General features: G+C 45.1%; 3 long non-coding RNA genes across 5 annotated transcripts; 2 read left to right on the top strand and 1 right to left on the bottom strand.

Moving 5' to 3' along the window:
* The first annotated feature begins 2,723 nt into the window (after nucleotides 1–2,723).
* A930004D18Rik (RIKEN cDNA A930004D18 gene) lies at nucleotides 2,724–15,278 on the top strand. 2 transcript variants are annotated; one of them, NR_028376.1, is made up of 2 exons: nucleotides 2,724–2,898; nucleotides 12,227–15,278. It is a non-coding gene; the product is annotated as an RIKEN cDNA A930004D18 gene (long non-coding RNA). The 2 variants fall into 2 exon arrangements; NR_028377.1 differs by lacking the exon at nucleotides 12,227–15,278 and adding an exon at nucleotides 3,368–3,785.
* Nucleotides 5,243–20,871, top strand: Gm33085. Of its 2 annotated transcripts, none has more exons than XR_001783238.2 (3): nucleotides 5,243–7,400; nucleotides 16,535–17,227; nucleotides 20,660–20,871. It is a non-coding gene; the product is annotated as a predicted gene, 33085 (long non-coding RNA). The 2 variants fall into 2 exon arrangements; XR_374024.3 differs by having other exon boundaries at nucleotides 5,251–7,400; nucleotides 17,076–17,227.
* Gm17762 (predicted gene, 17762) lies at nucleotides 9,888–13,216 on the bottom strand. The gene has a single exon (NR_028378.1). It is a non-coding gene; the product is annotated as a predicted gene, 17762 (long non-coding RNA).
* Nucleotides 20,872–21,845: the final 974 nt, after the last annotated feature.

The raw sequence follows: 21,845 nt of genomic DNA, 5'->3' as shown, positions 1-21,845 counted from the left end.
TGAGACAGTGACCTGGAAAACCACCCTGGGCTGGGAGGTTGGAGTGCAGCAATGCAAACAAAGCTGCTCCTGGGGAAGAGGGAAACAGAGGTGCTCCGCGCATAGGTCACAGGAAAGTGCAACAAGCTTGTTTTCCCTGGTGTTTAAAATGCAGCCCCAGTTGTAAAGTGTGTGAAATTACGCACTGGTCTCTTAAAGAGTGCCTAATTTATAGTAAATAGCAAGGTCTTTGTAAATGGCTTTATTATGTTGTTTCTTGTTAATTGTTGAGAAAAGCCCCATTGTTGAGTGTGAAAGCCTTTATGAGCTAACCTGGGCCTCGGCGCAATCAGAGGGCAGTAAATGGCCGCTCGACCTCCAAAGCCTCACGCGAGGGCCAAGAGGACTGCGGGGACTTCTCGAGGCGCTTCCTTGGCTAGGAAAGAAAGTGACAAGACTACCCAGCTTTTAATTAATGAGAGAGTGTGTTTTGAACTCGCGAGCACCCGAGAGCAGCTGGCTGAGTGCGACCGGGGGAACGTGGCTAGCCAGGGCTAGCCAGGGCGGCTGGAAGGCCGAGTCCGGGCCTGGGCTCCCCTCCCTAGTCACAGCCCGCAGGGGGTCGCGCCTCGCCCGGCGGCGAGCGAGCTCCGGGCGGGCGCTGATTGGAGCCTCGCTGGAAGGCCTTGGATCCCGGCTTTGTCTCTAGTTCTTCTCCAGCCGCGGGAAGCGCGAGCGCCGGCCCGTTCCGCCTCGGTGGCAGACCCTCTCCGAAATGCCTGCCCAGCCGGGGAACTGGAGGGTCTTCAGGCTGAGCAGGCTCCGGGGACGGCTCCAGGCCCCTACTTGGGCCTCCTTGTCTTTTGTTTAAAGAGCTCTCTCCTTCCCTCCCTCTTTTTCTCTCTTATGAGCGGTGACACACACAGTCTCTTCATTAGAAACCTGCAAGGGATTCAGAAAATGAGAGAAATGAGGGAGAAGTTTGGTTCTATTTGTTTAACATGGAAAAATAATTTCTTTAATCTAAGATGAAATGTTCCTATCTCATTTTTCGGTCACCTCCCAGTCCCCGTCCAGCCAGTTAGGACCAAGGACCTGAATGGCCAAAACCAGGCAGGCGCTGGATTCATTTCTAGAACTTTTGAGGACAGAATTCCACGGGTCCTCCTGGCCCTGAGAGGGCTGAGGGGCAGGCAGACAGTGCCTCCTCCAGGGCTGGGTCCCGCGGCCTTTCCAGGGTCTTAGGACCTGGTGGGTCCAAGGGAAAAGCAGCCTGACGCCTGCCTTGCAACCTTTCCCTCTGACACTGCAGCTAGAAAAAAGCAGATTTCTTCTTGAGCCTCCACTGGTGTCAGAAAACCTGGCTTGGGTGGACTGTGAGGGTTTGGACATTAGCTGATGCAAATCACAGGGAAATGTTAATTCCAGTGAGGGAGAAACCCTGTGTTTAGCTATCTTCCTTTCCCTTCTTAGATGGCCCTGCTTCCTTCCGCACTCTCGCTCTCACCAAATTAGCTAGTCCATGAAATCCCCCTGGGTTTAGAGCACTTGTTTCGCGGATTGGCGTACAACCCATATTAACTATGCACTTTCTGCTATTCCTCTTGTGACTGTCCCTGATTCTTCCTTCTTTGCGGAGAGTATGATGCATTTTATTTTAGTCAATCGATGCGCACAAATACTGGGATAACACAACCCACACATCTGCGGTGGAGGCTGCTTTCAAAATTGAGTTTAGGGATCAATACTAAGTCGGAATGCTCCAAATTGCATGAATTCACCAAATTCAAGCCTTGGGCTCCCAAGCCCTTTTCCTGAGTAATTAACACACTCACAGGTTATAGCTGTGCATCTACACTTCCTGCCTCTCTCAAAACAGGATGCTTTCCTCCTGTGTATTTGGCTTTACCTAAAGATCACTTGGTTGCTTTGAAAAACACGACCCCCAAATTAGTGGAGCCAAACCCTGTCACCACCCTTCATGCTGATCTCCTCACCTTATTTTTCTAAGACCTAACAGTAGCACTTAGAAGTGGGCTAGTGGATGCTCCACAAACCTTTGCCCAACTTAATATTTCACTCGTGAGGGAGCAGCCAACACTTGGCTCCCAGGATTTCTAGATCTGTGTGATATTAGAGTTACAATACATGCCAAGCAATACTTTGTTGGATGATGGTTGGTTGGTTTTTATGGCCTGGATCTTAGCCACATAGACTGGTGTCTAACTAGGGGAGATGGACAGCAGTTGTCCTCTGTTGCAAAGGACAGTGAGTTTGACCAGAGACATGATTGGCTTCTGAACAAGAATTAGAAGAGCTTGCAGCCCATTAAGACTCTCTCTCTCTCTCTCTCTCTCTCTCTCTGTGTGTGTGTGTGTGTGTGTACAAACAGGTAGTCTGAAAGAAGTCCCTAAGAAAAACCACCAAAGAAACTAGGTTTATAGTGCATTAGAATATCCCAGTTTTGAAGCTCATGTCTGAGTCTTCCTTCAGGTTAGGTGTCTGGAAGAAGACAAAAGACTCTTGTTCTGTCCCGGGAGGAACTGGGAGTCAAGAAAAGCTTTGAGGTTCTCCAGAAGGAGCCACTCTTCTAATCAGGGCTATCAATATGTCTGTGTTTAACCCTATTGGATAAAGACTTAGTCAGTAGACTTAGACCCTAAAATAGTAGCAGCTTAGCAAGGAGCTCACAGATCTGTCAAAGCCTTCCCAGGCCGGAAGCTGGGGAGGAAGAGAGAGGGAAACGCCATTTGTGTGGCTACCATCCTCTTGACTAAGATGACAAACCAACCATTTCAACAGAACTCTCTTGGAAAGTTACTGAAGAAGCATTCAGAGACACTGGAAGGCTGGAAGAGAATTTCCATCCTTAGTGCTTGCCTCCTTTGGGTTAGCTCCAGGAAAAAACACAATGCTGTGGTAAGTGATGGTCTGTGGTGAGGCACAGAGGGACTGTGCCAAACTTAGCAGCCACCTTGCCCCTCTCCTGTGAAAGTTGGATGTCACACAAATGCATAGGCTACAGCTTGCTCAGGGGCTGAAAGGGCAAACTCCTCAATCTCTGAAACACCCTGGAAGGGCCTGGACTCCTGGATCTGCCAGGAAGAAAAGCATGACTCACACTCATCCTCCTCAAGTTCCCTGTTTTCCCTCCTTGCAGATGAATACCCTGATCCCCTGATCATCAGCAGGGAAAATGTCAAAGGGTAGTTTGCTTCCTCTGCGTTGGGTCCAAAGATGCAGTCCCAAGGAAGGCTAAGCTTTCAGATTTTTTCATCACTACACCTATTTGAATTAAAAACTGTATGTTATAGTAGAAATTGCCATAGACAGGCTTATTCACCCTTTTCCTGTCTGTCTTCCCTTTTTTCTTTTTCCACCCTCTTAGCTCCCCCCATTCTTCCCCCTACCTAACCCTCACACTCAGGTGGAAGCCTTTCTCCTGGAGTGGAAAGAAAGGAAGAGCTAGACTTACAGCAGAGTTGAGAGAGGCAGTATGGAAGCTGTGGTCACTACTGCACTTTCTTGCTGGGATGAAGGGTCAGAGCATCCCAACCTCTTGGCCCTCAAATGCTGAGATGCTCTGCTTTGAGTGTGGCAAATAGCATGTACACCACACCCAAAGAGCTCCATTCCATACACACCCATGCACACGGCTATGGGTCCGACACAGAGTGCATTGCCAGATGCAAATGTACAGAGGTGCTTTTAATTTTGTTCCAAGTGTTACACATCATGTGGCAAATTGGCCTTCAGAAAGCCAATTTTATTTTTTTCTGTTAATAATAAAAGACTTCTTAAACAAGCTTAAAGTATGTGATTGAGAATTAAGAGTGTACATCTTTATGGCTCAAGTGTTTCTTATCTGATTTTAAAAAGAAGACTAATACACTTTTTTTTAAATAAGGAAGGTTTTTTTGTTTTTTGTTTTTTTTAATGGAAGAGTTTGGTTAACGTTAGAACTGTCCAGTGGTTCTGCTGTTCACATGCGTTTAAGAAAATAATAAGAACATTTAAATCCTTTAAAAATCCTTTTACATTTTTAATGGATTGTGAATTTTAAAAAGTAAGCTAGGAAATTAGTCATATACTCTTACCATCTTCTTGATAAAAATTATCTATGAAATGTCCACTTTACCTAAACTATCAGCATTTCATATTATCTTAAACATTTCAACCTGTGTTTGTAGTTGTAATATGAGATTATAGTAAAATACAACGGAAGCATAACTCATTTTGTGAAACTTACATGGGGAGAAAATATTACTTATTTTGCAGGTGGGTAACCGGGATTCTAAAATCTTGTCACTTGCATTAATCTCTTGTTGGTCTGACCTGGTTGAGATCTGACACAACAGAAGGATTTCCAGATGAGTTGGAAGCACCCTGATTGTGAACTTCCCACAACTCTCTGAGCTGAACTTTAGTGTATACTTCAAGACTGGTCTTAAATGTGGTCTTCAATGGGAAGAAAAGTGCAAAAATTTTTTTGTTAAGGAAAAGAAAATGAGGAACCTTTTAATAAATACTGTTAGGACCATTGAGTCCAGTTACCTTCTATAATGTGAATGGAAGGAATCATTATAGCTGACTGAGCCGTTGACATGGTTTCTTCATTCAGGATCCTGGCCAAAGGAATAGCATGTCAATGTGTAAAATTCTAGCCAAAGATAAGCCATTACAATGGAAATCGCAATGTGCAAAGTCTCATTGAAGCCAATGAAATTGAGTGTAATATCCATACAGCATTCTCATCTGCTTGCTCCAGGATTTAGTATGCAGCTCTGCACTGAAATGAGATTATGCATATAAAATGCCAATATAGAATACACTGCCCAATAAAACATTAGAAGAGCAACTTACAGCCCATAGACATGGGCTTTACTTAAATTTGAACTTCATATACAAAATAAACCAGAGCCCCATCAGAACACTAAATCTACACCATGCCCTAGATCTGGATTTTCATGCTTCTTTCTGCATGACTCCCCGACCCCCTCTCCTATCCAAACACAATTCTTTTAAGGGCACTCTTCAAATCATCTAGCAATTCCCAAAGGGAACCCAGGAGTCTCTTAAACTGCCTTTCTAAATTAAAGGGCCCCAAACAATGTAAGTGCATTTTTGACCAAATACATATATTTGTATGTGAATGGAATTATATATACATATATCATATATACATGTACATATTAGAAAGCATTTGGATCTGAGAACCTATGGTTTCATTAAAAAAAAAAAAAAAAAAAAAAAAAAAAAGCCCAAAGGCACCAAAGGGAAAACACCCCCACAGTGGATTACAGGGTTATGGGACAGGTCACTAGGAACGGGAAATAAAACTCAATGTTAGGTTTGGTCTGTAAATTATGCACCTTTCAGGAAAGGGGGTTGAAGGTCTCTTCACTCAAGGGGTTTTTTTTCCCATCCATTTTGCTATTAATTCTTAACTCTTGGTAGGCAGTTCTTTAATGAGGTTGTTTGTGGCAGGTTAATTTTCTCCAATCTACTAAGCTCCTCATTTTCCCTTAAGTGTGCTGTTGCCCAGAGCTTTCAGAATTGTCCATACTAGAAGAAAACAGAATAAACATGCTGAAGTTGTCTGGGTGGGCTTCGAATTAAAGACGTTATGTGGACAGATAAACAGAGGGCCTCGGACAGATGGGAGTGGGAGGGTAGGAGCCAGGCTGAGGTGAGGGCAAGAGGGAGAGAATTCCGTCTTAGGAGAGCAATGACCCTAGGAGTGTAATATATTAAATATTGCAGCGATCGATTTCAATACCCCAAGTGGACACGGGAATAAAAATTCACCAACAAGCTGAAGTGATTAGGAATGCTTTGTTGCGAGGGAAAAATGTGATTTTCTTCAAATCCTTTTTGTTCAGGTTAGAAGAGGCCCAGACAATCCAAATGTAAGCCCCAGACTCCCAGTTTGGGATATAACCCTAAAGGTTAGTCATATCTCGATGGTACTTCTGCATAGTGGAAAGATGAGCTGTGTACCAAGGAGGATTAAATAGCAGCCACAATTATGGGCTGGTGACTCCCTGAGCTTTCCTCCCAAATCAGAGAAGAGGGCATTTTGGAGAGCTTTCCCTGTGAGTTAGTCTTTGTTTCAGCTCTGGGACAAAGCAGTGGCTTGTACAATTCTTCTTTCATTAAAATCGAAGGGGGGAAAATACACAATACGGTTTACAGAAGGTTGGCCTACCATACCAAGATGTGAAAACCGCATTTCCTGCTATGTAGGAGAAAAATATTTTCAGTGTCATTCTAGGAAGAAAAGTATGAAATTGTCATACACATAGGCACAGATACCTGCTACCACACACGATTTTATTACTGGTTTTCAAATTGAGTAGGACTCTTGCATTTAGATCCTCATGCCCTGAGCTGTTCTCTCTCCAAGTCCAGGAATCTGCTTAGGGATTTGGGGTAGTCATTGTGGAGGCTGCTTGGAGCAGGGGGATTGTTTTCAGTCACAGACTAATGGGCAAAGCCTGGGCCTTACACACTGGGGACAGCAAGTCTGCTGCTAAGGACACATTGCTGGATGCCTGCAGGTAGCAGCAGCAGCAGCAGCAGTAGCAGCAGCAGCATCGATAGCAGCTGCCTCCTCCTTCAGTGTGGCCGGGCTACAAATCTAGGAAAAAAACACAGCACTATACAAAGGATTTCTTTAATGAGGAAGAGTTCCTCAGATGGTGCGCTGGGGATGCTCCAGCGTCTCCTTCCCTATAAGACGCTTTCTCTTTACGTAGTTCTTTATGTGATAACTGGGCATTGGAAATGCCACACACACACACACACACACACACACACACACACACAAACAAACACACTAGCATTCCTTGATAACCCAGACACAGACATCTATTAGAAGGTCCGAATAAAGCTGAATTTCTGCATTGGGCAGAAGCAAACCTCTCTGACACCCTGCTCCCCTCTACACACACAAATTCTACATCATAAGTGGTCTAGTCTTGTATTCATCACAGTGATGACTAGCTCTCACTTGCAAGCATGGCCCTAAGGACCGGCTGTGTTTCTGTGAGCGCATCTCCTCATGATGGAGCAGACCAGGCAGGAGAAGGAAGAAACCCTAAGCTTCCTCAGTTCTTTCATCTAATTCGGGCTGAACATGGTGGGTTAAAGCTGAGACTGGTTGTGTAACAGAGCACTTAGGTTCCTGCAGCTTGAATCTCCCAGGCTTTCTGTGAAGAGCAGAGCAGCTACAGGGAGGCTATTATGCCCTATAAAGCTGTTTATCTCTCTTAAGCTACATGGCTCCTTCCTCTCTTAAGGTTGTGTTCAACCAGGTTCGGGTGTGAAATGTCACTCAGGGAAGTGACCTCGAGGAGGTCGTTACTGAGGCCGGGTATCTCTTCCTGAACGTGGGGAAGACTGAATTGGGGGACATTTGGGTAAGAAAGAGCTTGTGCCCTGTTGTGAATCCCATCTTTTATTTTTCTACGCTGGTCCTTTTCTGCTTGCTTCAGCCTCTCTTCTTCACCATCTTCCTCTCTATTTTGAATCATGTAAGAATATGTACAAAACCAGGGCCTGCCTGTGCCTAAGCAGACAGGAGAATTCTGAGATTTATGGTGTTATGTGACTCTGGAGTAATCTGGAGAGAAGGCATCTCCCAGGGGAAGACACGTGGTGGGGGCCTTTAGTCTCTGGTCACTGTGGTACACCTACTGAGTCCAGGGCCAAGGCTCTGGACTGGACTCTCCAAAGCCTGCTTGGTATAGGTACCTGTTGCTTGAAGTGTCTGAGGAGTCTTTGGGTCCCTAACCTATTGTAAGTCTTAGACTTTGGTCATGTTCCCCCTGGGGCTGCTGGATTCACCTGTCATTATAATCGCTGCCCAGAGTTCTTGACAAACCTCTACAATGTGTGTCCGCACAAGGGCGCTTAAGGTTCACTGGTCTGTGTGTCGAACTTAGCAAAACTGCAAATCAGCGAGAAAATGTGTCTATTCTTGTGAAAGGAGATACAAGTTGGTACTTAACGTGGAAGCAGGAGAAAGAGGGGTGGGTGGGTAGGGAGCCTAGCCAAAAGCCCCACTGTAATCTCCAGAACAATTTCATTTCCTCTGCAACACCCTGGCTACCCTGGCCCAGGCCTCAGAAAGGTCAAGGAGGAGATGGAACTGAAGGATAGGGTTGGGTGGGGTGAGGGGCTAAGCCCTCAGCCAGGTCGCAGGTGAGAGCAGGGCAGGGTGGAGCGGAGACAACTAGAAGGAAGGACGGGGGAGGGGCAGAAGTCTGGCTTCTTCCAGAGGGGCTTTTCCTCTGGAATTCGCACAGCCAGCCTCCGGGGCGGCTTGCTGGGCTCTCCCCCGCCCCTTCTCGCAGAGCTGGTCGCAGGGAGCTCGGGTTTCCTGCAAGCCTCTGGTGCCTCCAGGCCGCCGGCTTTCAGCTCCCTGAGAGATCAGGCCTTTCCCGCTTGCTGAGAAAGGGAAAAGCGCGTGCGGCGCGGGCATCAGCGCCGGGGAAACCGGATCCTCCCGGAGATGCTCAGCCTCCCTGCGGAGCGGGCTGCAGCCTGGGGTCCCGGGTAGGGTTAACAGGCTCCGAGACCTCCATGCCGCTGCTCAGAAGCCCCGGGTAGCGAGGACAAGCAGGCCGCGGGAAGCTTTCCCTCTCTCCTCCGAAGGGGAGCCTGGATTTTTTTTTTTTTTAAATCTTTTACTTTAAATTGATCGATCACGACCCTCCCGAGAGTGACTCCACCTTCTGTCCCCACCTCTGCGGCCTTCACTTGTCACCTCTGCTCGTGCGCGGAAGACGCGCGGGCCGTGTGCGTGTGGCAAAAGGGTGTTGCAAGTAGCCCGAGCCTGCGAGGCTGTCGCGTTTGCATGAATCCCGATCTGAGAACCCATAGTTAGAGGGTTGATTCCTGCTTCCTTACCCATAACCCTGTAGGTGAAAGTCTCCATCGATCGCTTTTCCCCTGACATCTGTCCCTGCACGCCTGCCTCCCTGTAAGGAAATGCTCGTAGGAGCCGGGCTCCATACCCGCTGCCTTCAGGGAACTGAGGATAAAGGCTCAAGTCCTCCATGAATTAAGTTGATTATTAATTTGGGCTGTTTGGAGCTGGTAACACTATAGACGCCTTCAGCTTTGGGAATTGTCTCAGGGCAGGGACACAAGCACGAATGACCCAGAATTGTGACTGGGAAAAGCGAGTGAGTTCTGGGTAGAGGCTCCCTGAGTGGGCAGGGGAGAAAGCTTCCTAGTGAAGCTTAGCTCTTCCCAGTTCCCCAATAAATTCTTAGTTAACTAGTGTAAACACATCAGTATTATTAGATGGGTGAAACCCGGTTGGATGTGGGGGCATGTCAACTGAACCCCGCCCCGTAATACTTTCTTAGATGACAAATAAGTACTCTTACCACACGAAAATAGAAATGTAACATTCGACTGGACGAATTAATTTTTGACGGATTTACGGCATGATTTTCTTTCAGGAGGTATTCCTTGCCTCTTTTTTTTTTTTTTTTTTTTTTTTGTCCTATCCACAGTGCTGTCCAAAGATAGAAATATAAACAAGCTCTCTGCCTTGCGGAAGCCCCTTAACAGTATCTCCCAAAGAAAGATCAAGACACTTTGTGAATTTTCCCCAGATAATGCCTCATATTCCGAATGACTGATCAGAGAACTCCGGTATTGTTCAATAAAATGAGAGGAAGGCGAGTGACGTGGGAGCCGAACAATGGCATTTCTGAATCAGTTTGCTTGATTGACATTTGGGAGCTTCATGACCGCAGGGAATAGGACTCATTACTGTGAATACCCCAAAACACCAACCGAGATTAGAACTCTAGATCCTGTTTTAATCCCATTTCAGCCTAAATTATAGTGGGAAAATATAAGATCCAAGAAAAGAGTATTACACCAGCATAGACTGACCGAAAGTTTTAATTGTAGTAAAGGAGAATTAAAGAGTGAAGCTGAAGTACTTTCCAACAGTTTCAGGACTAGTGCTGATAATTAAGCAGGATGCTCAGATGGATGGAGCAGAGTAGATTCTAAGAATATTGATGTGGTATAAAATACTTCATACTTACTTGGGGTGACACGTGTTTGGAGAGAGATATCACAAGGTTTTCCTAACTTTGTACATATGAGAAAAACATCATATGGCCTTTTAGATTGGTCAAAAGGCAGGGCCATTAGCAAATTCATGGTGAGAAATAACTAGACACTTTACAGTTAGAGTCTAAATATCCATTGTTATTTGGAAGACCTTATTACTGTGGAGAGGATTTTATATTAAGGCCAAAAGTTGTACTAACACTAAATTTAGTCCAGAAAACTGCAGTAGCTGTTTTTCAGTTCATGTTAGAAAGGGGGAATGTGTTTTGCAGTTTTAATAACAGAAAGGTGTAAGCTAATGCAGGTTGTGGGTTTGATCAGAGTCTGGTGTGTGGCAACCACTCTACAAAAATTTTGATTCTTTAATGGAATTCGTCTTCAAATCTTAGAAACGTAAAATATCGAAAGTCTTAGGAATCATGTATTAAGCTGCGTCAATTGACTACAGCAAGGAGACAAAGCAGCAATACAAAGATACGTATGTTCTTGTATTTTAGCAAGTCACAGCAAAGGGAAATGTGATTAGACATGAAGGCAGAGGTGCAAATTCACCTCTAATAATGGAACAGGAAGAGTTGCTGCATGGCATAGCTTCGCAGCCATTCTGAGGGGTGGGCTTTAACAAGCAGCCTCTGTTGCATGGGAAACTGGGACTCTTAAGAATTATTTTTGCATCAAGAAGGGACTAAAATTAATTATTAGAAGCTCAGTAATCACGAAATAAACTCCGAGCTTTGAGGTTAAAAACAGATGACTATCTTCATGTTCAATTATACAGTATCAATTACTAATACAACCAGTGTTTCAGTGTCCCAGCACCACTAGATACCATCTTTTATGAAGATACCTTGGTATTAATTAATGACTTCTTTATTCTCATTATTCACAAGGAAAAATAGGGGTCGTGTCACACTAAAATTAAGATTATCTTAGTTTATCTGGGCTCTTAAACAAAGATCATTCAAACTAATTATATTTTGAATTAACAGGGGTAGGCAATTTATCGCTTAACTTTTTTTTTTTTGTTCAAAGACAGGAAAATAAAGATCAGAAATAAGCAGAGTTTCATTTTAAAGGCAGAAAGAAGCAAACATGTCCTGACTTTTGCAGTATTTCCCTTGCTAAAGGGGGAATGAAGGAACTGTAAAAGACGTGACTTTGCAAAGTCAAGTCCTTTTTAAAAGACTTGGATCGAAATTCTTGCTATGCAACAAGGATTCAAGTTTGATTAATTTTCTGCAAGCGACGTGACAGCGGTGTTTTAAAAGATTAATTAAAATTGAAGTGATACGGAGCAGGAATCCAACCTGCAGAGGCGTCCCTGGCGCCTTGGGGGTGCGGGGGGGAGGCTTTGCAAGCCAGTCCCAAGCCCGAACTACCGGCTTTCCCGAGCCTGGGACGCAATTCCCCGTCTCCTGGAGAGGAACGCGGAATTTGGCAGGGCGCCCGTCTGGCCGCCTGGCATACCGAGCTGGCCGCCAGCTCTCAGGGGTGGGGACGGGGTGTGTCCCCCGGAACCCGCTGCGGAGAGAAGAGCTAGCGCGCCTTTAGACCAGCCAGTGAGGACCTGGGTCAAGCCAAGAGGCGGGAGGGGGGCTCCCGTAAGCCTGGAGCCTACATCCACAGGCCGAGCAGCTACTCCAGCCGCTGCACCTACTTGGTGACACCCTGCTGGTACGGAACCCTCCCCCAACCCGGCCGAGAGCAAACGTGCTGGAGTGCGAGGAATGAGGACTGCAGTCTGCGGAGATTGGTGCACAGGGCGGAGGCTGGGGAGAGCTCCGCCGGGCTACGGCTCCTGGGCCCAGATTCTGGGCCTGGATAAGCAGTGCTGCCTGGTCACCTCGGACACGGGACCCTTCACTGTGCAATTGCCCTCCCCTCCCCCGCAGTTTCGCGCTCTAGCTCCCCTCCCCCACCCCACATCCTGCTCCCCTCGCTTTACTCCGCGACGCCTTCAAACAAGTAAGAAATTAAGCCGAACACAATTGTAACTGTACTCAGGGAGACACAATCGCCCAAGCCCTTGGGGTCACGCGCAGCAGAGGGGCGACGCGGGTGGTGCCGCCTAGGGTGGGGTGGAGAGGGCGTTCGTTTGCAATCAGACTCCTGGGCGCGACATACAATGTCCCATTCTCCCTTCTAGGGCTCTGGGGTCCTCACGAAGAGAGGCTGTGCCGGGACCATGCGCCCAAGGTCCGAGGATGTCCTCTGCGACCTGCGGCGGGCGTGTGGGTTCAGGCCCAAACGAGTCCCAGGAGTTTCTCAGCGCCTGGAAGTAGACGTGGTCTCTCTAGCCCCTGGCGTCAGTCTTTACCCTTCCTCTTCCTGGAGACCCGGGAGGCCGCGACGTGGAAAGAGAGGCGGGAAAGCCCGCACGGAGCTGCCCAAGTAGAGGGCGGTGGGGCTCAGGGGACTCTAAAGGCGAGAACTGAGGGTCGGAAGCCTGGGGACAATCCTTTCCCCTCCACGTGCAGCGGGGACACCTCCTCCCCGGGGAACCCATCCAGCTGCTCCCAACCTGGAGAACAAAGGGTCTGGGAAGCACGGCCGGGGTCGGAGAGCGGAGGTGGAGGGACGCAGGAAGGCAGGCGGTGGGGGCAGGGAAGGGCGCCTGCTTGCACTTCCTCTCTGGCCCGAATGACGGAAAGCTCCATGGTGCTAGCGCCTCGTTGAGGCTGTTTTTCAATCCTGGAGGGCTCGGGTTCCTTACCTAGCGGCCGCACCCGCGCCCTTCCTTCCCTAGGGTCCCCACCCCCTCCGGGGACTAAGGCCTGGAAGCTGCAGAGCCTGCTGTGCCCTGGCGCGGGAGGAACCGCGAGGCACCAGCGCCCCCTGCAGGTGCCAGGGATCTCCGCAGCCGGGCGCTCCGGGACTCTTAAGGTGGAACTGCCTGATAATCTATCACGCTAGTGAATGTGGGTGGAGGTTGGTAGTTCTCGCCTCACCCTCGTGCGCAAGGGTCCCCCAAGCGAAACGGGCCTGACGGACCAGAATCCCGGAGTCTGTCCCTCACTGATGTTATTTTCTGGACCCTTGGCCTCACCATCTGCAGAACCTCTTCTTTGGATGTCCCACTATGGATCGACAAGTCACACTGATATTTCCCAGCAGTGTAAGAGGATGCCTAAATCTTGCTTCAAGGCCTTTCTATAACTGGAAAGCAAACTTTTACTTTTCTTTATTATACGTAAGTGACTGTGAGCATGGGATGAGATTGGCCAATCTCGGAATCTTCTCACTCCCAGCAAATTCGTGGACAGGTGCACGTACTATAGGACTGGACCACGCGTCCAGCCTGTGTGGGATCTACGTCTCGCATCTTCAGCGACCTCTGCTCGGTGTTATCCTATACTTCTTTTTTCTTCTTTCTTTCTTGAACCGACTGATAAACATGAAAACTCTTGAAAGTGTCCTCCACGAACTTCAGCTTCTTGGAGGAAACCCTATGAATGAGCAAGTAGAGTTCCGCGAGGTCTCAGTCTATTCCCTCTCGGTTGGCGCCTGGGAGCATGGGGCTGCAGACTGTCCCTGGACTATGGCACACCCATGACCCGGGAGCGGCGGAGGAGAGCCGGGACTGGAACGCACAGGGCTTGAAGGCCGGCTGCTGGCATTGAGTGTGCGGATAATTCACACCGTGGGAACTCCCCTCCCCCTGGGCACTGGGCCTGGGAACCGCCCCGCGGGTGGATGGCCGATGGTCCCTGGGGTAGGTGTTAGCGCCTGAGAAGCGGAGTCCACACGCTAGGCAGCTGCGGGCAAAGCTCGCTTGGGCAGGTGCCTCCGGGTCAGACCCGCCATGGGGGTTGCAAACCGCAAGCGAAAGTCGAGAAGGGCAGGAGCTTGCCCACTAATCCGTTTTACACTGTGAAAACCGCAGGCTTGTCGCCTAAGAGGCCACTTTTTAATTTGGAAGCACATGGAGGGGGGAAAACCAAGTTAACATGCGAGCACACTTCCTTTTCTTTTTTCCTTGTCGTGCCCCTCCTCCCCCCACTTTTCAACGAAAAAGCTGTCCTACTGGTAAAGAGGGAAATTGATCTGCGCTTTGGATTGCAGGGGGAGACTTGGGCAAGCAGGGAGCCCGGCGGGGATTCAGGCACATGCTGTATCCCTGCCTGCCAACTTCTTCCCTGGCTTCTCACCCGCGTGCCTCCTCTCTACTACGAATCACCGGAGGCCACGTGCTTCAGGCAAGCCCCATCCACTGTTTTTTCGCTGTGAATGAACGCCAGCGTGCATCATTTGAGTGTCGGCATTCCTTGAGAGAGCGCCTGCTCGGTCGGTGGATCTACCGAAAGGATAGGGGATTGGGTTGCCCCGACCGAGCTTCTACACACAAGCGAACCAGAAGAAACACTCAAAGCTTTCCATGGGGAAACCTACCGAAGCCTCTAACAAAACTCAGTTTACTGCGTGCGGACCTGAGGTGCTCAGGCTCCTGGAAGAACAGCCAGAGGAAGGAAGAGAGCAGGAAGGGGTCGGATGGGGAACGCTGAGGGTCAAGTGGGCAAGTTCCAGAATAGTGGTTCCCTTATTCCTATGTTCCTCGCGTAAGGGTCCTATTTAAGAACTCTCTCCCACCACCCAAATATGTGCTAGTGGCGATAGAAAGGGAAGGCAGACAAAAGAAAGCCTTTATTTAAAAAGTAAAACTAAGATAACTTACTCGTTGAAATAGTGTTGGGGGTGGGGGTAGGAGGCAGGACGGATGGAGGCAGCTTTTTTACTTCTTTTTGGTTTTTGAAACATAGAACACTTTAAAACTCCAAGGTGTTGGAGGAGCAGAAAGTCTTGTAAAATGTTTGTACAATTGAGAGGTACTGCTCATTAATTCATTTTGAAAGGTTGCTGGATTGAATGAAGTCTTTCTCAGTCTCTGTGAGAAGCTCAACTAATTTTGATGTAGAGCAAAATTGGGGTCAAAACTTCATCAACAGACAATGTGTATAGAACTTTATAGCCCTGGGGTCTATTTCTGGGACAAGAAATAAAAAAAAAAATTAAATGAGATAACTTCAGCGTTTGTGACCCCACCTTCTCTCCCACGTGTTTGCTTTCTCACACGTGAGCGAGCCGGCACAGACCAGTACTGATTTGTCTTCTAGGCCTGTGTTTGTTTTCACTCAAGTTGGAGACCTACCTTGTTTTTGCTTGTATGCACTTTATTAAAGATCACCTGTTAACAAATAAAATAGCCTACTTTGCTCTGAATTTATATCTTTGCAACTAAAAGGGAAACAACATTACTGAACTGTTCAAAGTCATGTTTTTGAATCAAAAAGATATCGAAAGATATGTCACAGTCGTTCCAAATGTTCAGAAGGACGGCTTCCCACTTGTAATCATATTTTGATAAAGTTACATCATAGTAATTAAAAATGACTAATCAGTATGTGTATTCCATAAGGATAGGCTTATTCATTTTGCTGTATCCCACCATCAACTTAAAACTATCTGGTTTAAATTACTTAAGTAATGCCTATAGAAAAAAAAAGGTTTGGAAAATTAGTAACTGTGCAGTTTTGGTGTCTTTTATAAAGTTTTAATTAAATTTAATTTTTGCTTGTGGGGGTAGGGTTGGTGATAGACAAAATTCAAGAATCCATTAAGTGGTCTTTAGAACAATGTGATTATTTATAAAATTATATCACCAAGTAACATTTTAGTGAAACTTGATTAATATAGATGCAATTAAGTGCTTTCTCTTCAAAGATTTTTTTTTTCTCTCTCACAAATATGAGACATAGAAGAACTCCAGCTTAGGTCCTTTAATTTGTCCCATAATAGGAAAACCAATGTTGGTTTTCTCAGGGCATCTTAGTTTATCGAAGGAACGGTGCCAAAATCATGTGATAAGCATCACTTTTCCTATCTCTTCTTTGTCTACTAGAGATTCTATCAGAGGAAATATGCAAGAATATTATATTTGCTTCAGACGCCTGAAAATACAATACACTATAAAGTACCGAAAATGTGATTCCAGCTTGACAATATCTTAGAAGTGGCCCATGTATCTCTTTTTGAAATGACTTTAATAATGACTGACTTTAATAATGTCAGGAAGGAAGGATTTCAACAGCAGGCAAGCTGTGATGAACGAACCTGAGGAACAATGGAGCTATTGACAAAACATGCTAACTTTTAGAATTCTATCTAAATTATTACTTTTCTTTCCGGTGCAGAGGGAGACATGCAAGTGTATCAATGTTCATCAAACTCGGGGTAATAAAAATGTGAGTGGCAGTCAATGGCCTGTGACTGTAATATGCTTGTTAGTGTAGGTGAGCCATGGAGCAGAGCATTTGCTCTTGTTTAAGAAAGATCAGTGGTCCACAGTTGAGGTGGGGAGTTTGTAGAAAATGGAGACCCTGAAGGAGATGCAAGAAAGAAGGCTCAAAAAAGAATAGAGCAGATGCCATAATTAAAAAAGATTTGTTTTCTGTTTTAGATTTCGCTCCCGTCAATTGTTCCTGCTAGCTATTTAGATGAAATAAATGGAATATCACTTAATAGGCACAGGCGTTGATACAATTTCCTCTCCAAAGATCTGATTCCTAGCATCCGAAGGCAACGAATTCAAGTTAGTATTGAACTTGAATTTGTTCTGCCAGAGTGAAAATTGGTTCCATTAGGCATCAGTCACAGAACTCCTGGAGACCTGACTGGCGCTGTGACTGCGCTCTCTCCAACTAGCTGCACCAGTAACGTGTCTTAAGTAATGCTGGGTGCGCTCTGGGAAACCATCCAGGGAGGTTGGATTGTTTTCTAAATTAAAGTTTCTTAATTTGATATTCTTCATAAATCTGGACCAAGTTTAATTAAGGTCATCGGTGTGGGCAAAGCCTTAAGGAAGGACCACTTAGAGGGCACATGATATTTGGAATAACTTAGAATATGAAATATTCCATTGTGTACTCTCTTTCACAGGGACTCTTTCCTTAACATTTTTTTTCTCACTTACCTATATTTCTACTTCCTTCTCATTGCAGATTTATAGCTCTCTGGGGAAACTCCTGGAAGAAGTAATATATCTGACAGATATACTATCCAAAGGCTTAGAAGTTAGTATCTGACTAGATAAACAAAAATCTAAACAATAGCTGCAGGAAAGAAAGGAACAAACAAGCCAGTTTGGTCTGAGGTGAGTAAGTGTGCCCAGTCTATTAAGAGGAGTGAAAAACAAAGCATGCCATCTAAAAAGTTCGTACTTCAGGGGCTGGAGGTGGAGCTCACTTGGTGGAGTGCTTGTCTGGCATACAGGGACTCTGGGGGCTGTCCCAGCACTACACAAATGCATGGTGGTGTATGTCTGCAATCCCCAGCTTCCCACCCCAAAGGGGAGGCAAATGTGATAGTGAATTTGAGGCCAGCCTAGGATATACAAAGGGAGAAGTGTTTATATTTTACCTGGAGGCTTATGAACTGAACCTATTTTTCACAAATAAAATACATTGGTTAGGAACCTTGGTATATTCCCATTATGAAAATATTTGATAGCTTTTGATAGAAATAAGTATTATAAAAATATCAACATTACTAATGAGAAATGATATTCAACTCAATAAGAAAGTGGCACAACTTTAAGTTCTTTTTAATTTTTCATTCAAATTTATTTCCTATTCTTTTGAGCAGAACATTGGTAAACTTGCTTTTTCTACATCAGTTTCTCATTTTATGTGGTTTGTTTATTTCCTTCTGAGCAAATACTACTAAGTTAATAGTACCAAACATGAACGATAGAATCTCACAGGTAGGGCTGGAGAGACGGCTTGGGAGTTACGAGTGAGTATTTTTTGCCTTTGTAGGAGATTCCGGTTCAATTTCTAGCATCCATGTGGCAGCTTACAGCCATTTGCAATCCAGTTCCGGAAGATCCCATGATCTTTCTTTTACTTCCCTGAGCAGCAAGCATGTAGGTGGTATACATACATACATACATACATACATGCATGCATGCATGCATACACACACATACATGCATACATACATACATGCATACATACACACATACATGCATACATGTATGCATACATACACACATACATACGTGCATATATACACATGCACACATACATACATACATGCAGACCAAAAACTAAATAAAACAGTAAATCTTGTTTGTTTTAAGAAAATCTCATAGGTAACATTTGATAATAGATAGAATGCAAATTTAGAAGTACTGGAAGCTTACTCTGTGTGTGTGTATGTGTGTGTGTGTGTGTGTGTGTGTGTGTGTGTGTGTGTAGTCCTGGGTATCAAACCCAGGGCCTTTTGAGTACTAGCCAAGCATCCTACCAACTGAGCTACATCCCCAGCTTTTGCTTTTTTTTTTTTTGGATACAGGATTTCTCTGTCTGGAGCTTGGTCCAGGGCTGTCCTGGAGCTTGCTTTGTAGGCCAGGCTGGCTCAAACTCTCAGAGATCTGATTGCCTCTGCCTCCCCAGTGCTCAAATAGCATATGCACCATTATGCCTGGCCTGCACTAGATTTTTAACTTCTTTTACAATAGCAGATACCAGTATTTTCAGTATGAGGAAAAATTTATGGTGTCTTCAATACATTTGTAATTCAGGACCCAAATTGGGCCTATTTTAAGAAAAATAGTTAAAACTAGGTGAAGGAAGCAGTTTGCTTTTTTTTTTTTTTTCCTAAATGAAATTGAGAAACATGCCTCAAAATACGTAAAGTCTTTTTTTTTTTTTTAAACTTTTTTTGTTTTTGTTTTGTTTTCGAGACAGGGTTTCTCTGTGCAGCCCTGGCTGTCCTGGAACTCACTCTGTAGACCAGGCTGGCCTCGAACTCAGAAATCTGCCTGCCTCTGCCTCCCAAGTGCTGGGATTAAAGGCACCACCCGGCTTCTTTTTTTTTTTTTTTTTTTTTTTTTTTTAAATTTTGTATGTGTGCCTGAGTGTATATCTATGTACATATGTGTGCAGTACAGATGGTAGGCTCAGAGGAGGGTTTGGGATCACCTGAACTAGAGCTACAGATGGTTGTGAGCCACCATGTGGGTGCTGAGAATTGAATCCAGGTTCTCTGGAAGAGCAGCCAGTTAAGATGGCGTAATTGATGAGCCATCTCTTTAGCTCCAAGTCTTCCTTTTCTATTACTGTTGTTTATACAAATATAAAATGGCTCCAGAAAAAAATTACTGAGTAACAACATCAGTGACAACTGCCGTGGTAGTGGTACATGGATATTTATGCAGACAGAACACTCATGCATAGCTGAGCATGGTGGCACACATCTTTAATCACGGCACTCAGGAGGCAGAGGCAGGCAGACAACTTGAATTTGCGGTCAGCCTGGTCTACAAAGCAAGTCCAGAGCAACAAGAGCTTGTTACAGGGAGAAACCCTGTCTCAGCTCGCCCCCTCCAAAACAAAACAAAACACAACAACAACAACAAAAGCCACTAATGCATAAATAAAATATATTAGATAAATAAAAATAAAAAGAAAAGAAAAAACAACAATTAAAGTTAAATGTAGCTAGCCATTACTACTTTGTGGGTTCTTTTTCCCTTCCTTTATGTAACCTTTCAACCTCCATTTTACTCCCTAACACTAGATAGGAGAGAAGGAAGGAGAGAAGGAATTAGGAAAATCCACAAAACTAATTTGACCATGGCTACTAACAAATCTCAGCCAACTCCCGGAAACAAGTAATAATCACCCACCCTGTCTCTTGAGGCTTTAGGATTTATATATCCTCTGAAAAGTTCCCAGAAGTCATGCAATCACAAAAACTATCTGCAGCTGGCAAAACCATGCCTCTGCTAGAGCAGTAGTCAGCTACTGTGGACAATCTGAAGCAGCCCCTTCTCCCACACCTGGCATTAAAACAGAAACACTTTCTTACAATATTTCTGTGTTTTTAAAAGAAATCAACATTCCAATATTTTCATTACAGTTAAGGCTTACCTGACTTCTTAAAAGTAGCTGTATAGATTGTATCAGAAGTTGATCATCATAGTCCACCTCTTCCCATGTTTCCCCTACATCTATTGAAAGTGCTTTGTTCTTTCCAAGAAGGGGTGGTGGTGGTGGTGCCATGGGCAACTGCAGGAACACTGTCTTTGACACCATGTCTCAGGGGTCTTAGCTGGCAAGTGGCCAGTGTAAGTAGGAAACTCAGTTAACTGCTGGCCTGCAAAACTGAACAGGCATTGCCATGGCCAGCTAAAGAAGGGAAAGGGAGCAACTCATTAAAAAGAATTAGAAAGCAAAAAATCAGGTGTGTGTGTGTGTGTGTGTGTGTGTGTGTGTGGTGTGTGAGTGTGTGTATAACCACTTGCATGTAGATTTTTCTAAAGCCTTTGTACTAGAGGTTGCACCTAGGTTCTTATGCATGCTAGGCAACTGGCTTGTCACTGAGCTGTAGTGTTTACTTTGGTGACAGTCTCAGTTAATTGCCTAGGCTGACCTTGAACTCAGTGTGTATGTAAGCCAGGCTGCCTTTAAGCTTATACTATCCTGATTATAATCACAAAACATCAGGTTCATATTTTTTGATAATAATCTTATAATTTTCAAATAGCTTTATTTGTGTATTGTTTTTCTTCATGTCTTAGAAATCAGAACTACGGGGGCTGGTGAGATGGCTCAGTGGGTAAGAGCACCCGACTGCTCTTCCGAAGGTCCGGAGTTCAAATCCCAGCAACCACATGGTGGCTCACAACCATCTGTAACAAGATCTGACACTCCCTCTTCTGGAGTGTCTGAAGACAGCTACAGTGTACTTACATATAATAAATAAATAAATCTTTAAAAAAAAAAAAAGAAATCAGAACTACAACTATCCTATTACTCCTACTATTATTGTTTGCTTGAGACTTCTACCAGGGCATGCCAGGTAAGTACTCTAGTACTGAGCCACATTCTCACAGTTCTTGTGAGTGCCTTTCTTTTAAGATTTATTCATTTTAGATATAGGAGTGTTTTGCCTGCAAGTATGTGTGTGCACTACACGTGTGCCTGTCACCCAGAGTTAGTGTGGGAGCTCATTGAGGAGAGTTGTGGGACATCATGTAGTCCTGGGAACCAAACCTGGGTCCTTTTCAAAACTGCTGAGTCATCTCTCTTGTCCTTTTGTTTTGAGTCAGAGTCTGGCTATGTTGCCTAACTTGACATTTGAATTCCTGGGCTCAAACTTCTGGTTCTAAACCATATTACTGCCTTGGGCTTCCCAACTGATGGTTTCTGGTTTTAAAATTGGAATTACAGAGTTGCCTATTATGCCAGCATTCTGAAAGATGGAGAAGATCAGAAGGTCAAGCTCATTTCCTCTATATAGTGTAGTCATCGTGTATTTTTAGAGATCCCCTCAAAACAAAACAAAAAAGCAAAAAGGAATATGTGGGAAAATAATTATATCATTAACCTCACATTAGTCCAGTTTGGTCTTTCTATAATAGAAAAAATGTATATTATATGAAATTATCATTTTCAGGAATTATTATTACTATTACTATTATAATTATTTTGTATGTGTGTGTGTGTGTGTACCCACATGTGCATCATGGCTTGCATATGAAAGTAAGAGGAGTAATTTCTGGAGTTGAAAGACCCACAATGTGAGGACTCCCCCACGTTCTGACTCAGGAGAGGCGACACCCCAAAATCACCCACAAGAAACGGTCTTGCTGCAAACTGCAAGAGGATTTTTATTCAAGAGCGCTCTAGGGCCCACGGTCATACACCACGCAGGGGTAGAGGACCGTGGCGCCCCGAGTAGCTGGATAAGGGGGTATTTAAAGG

The sequence above is a fragment of the Mus musculus genome, chromosome 2, assembly GCF_000001635.26.
Source record: "Mus musculus strain C57BL/6J chromosome 2, GRCm38.p6 C57BL/6J".
Taxonomy (NCBI): Eukaryota; Metazoa; Chordata; class Mammalia; order Rodentia; family Muridae; genus Mus; species Mus musculus.
Note: the sequence above shows the minus strand (reverse complement) of the source record. Positions and strands in the feature narration are given on the sequence as shown.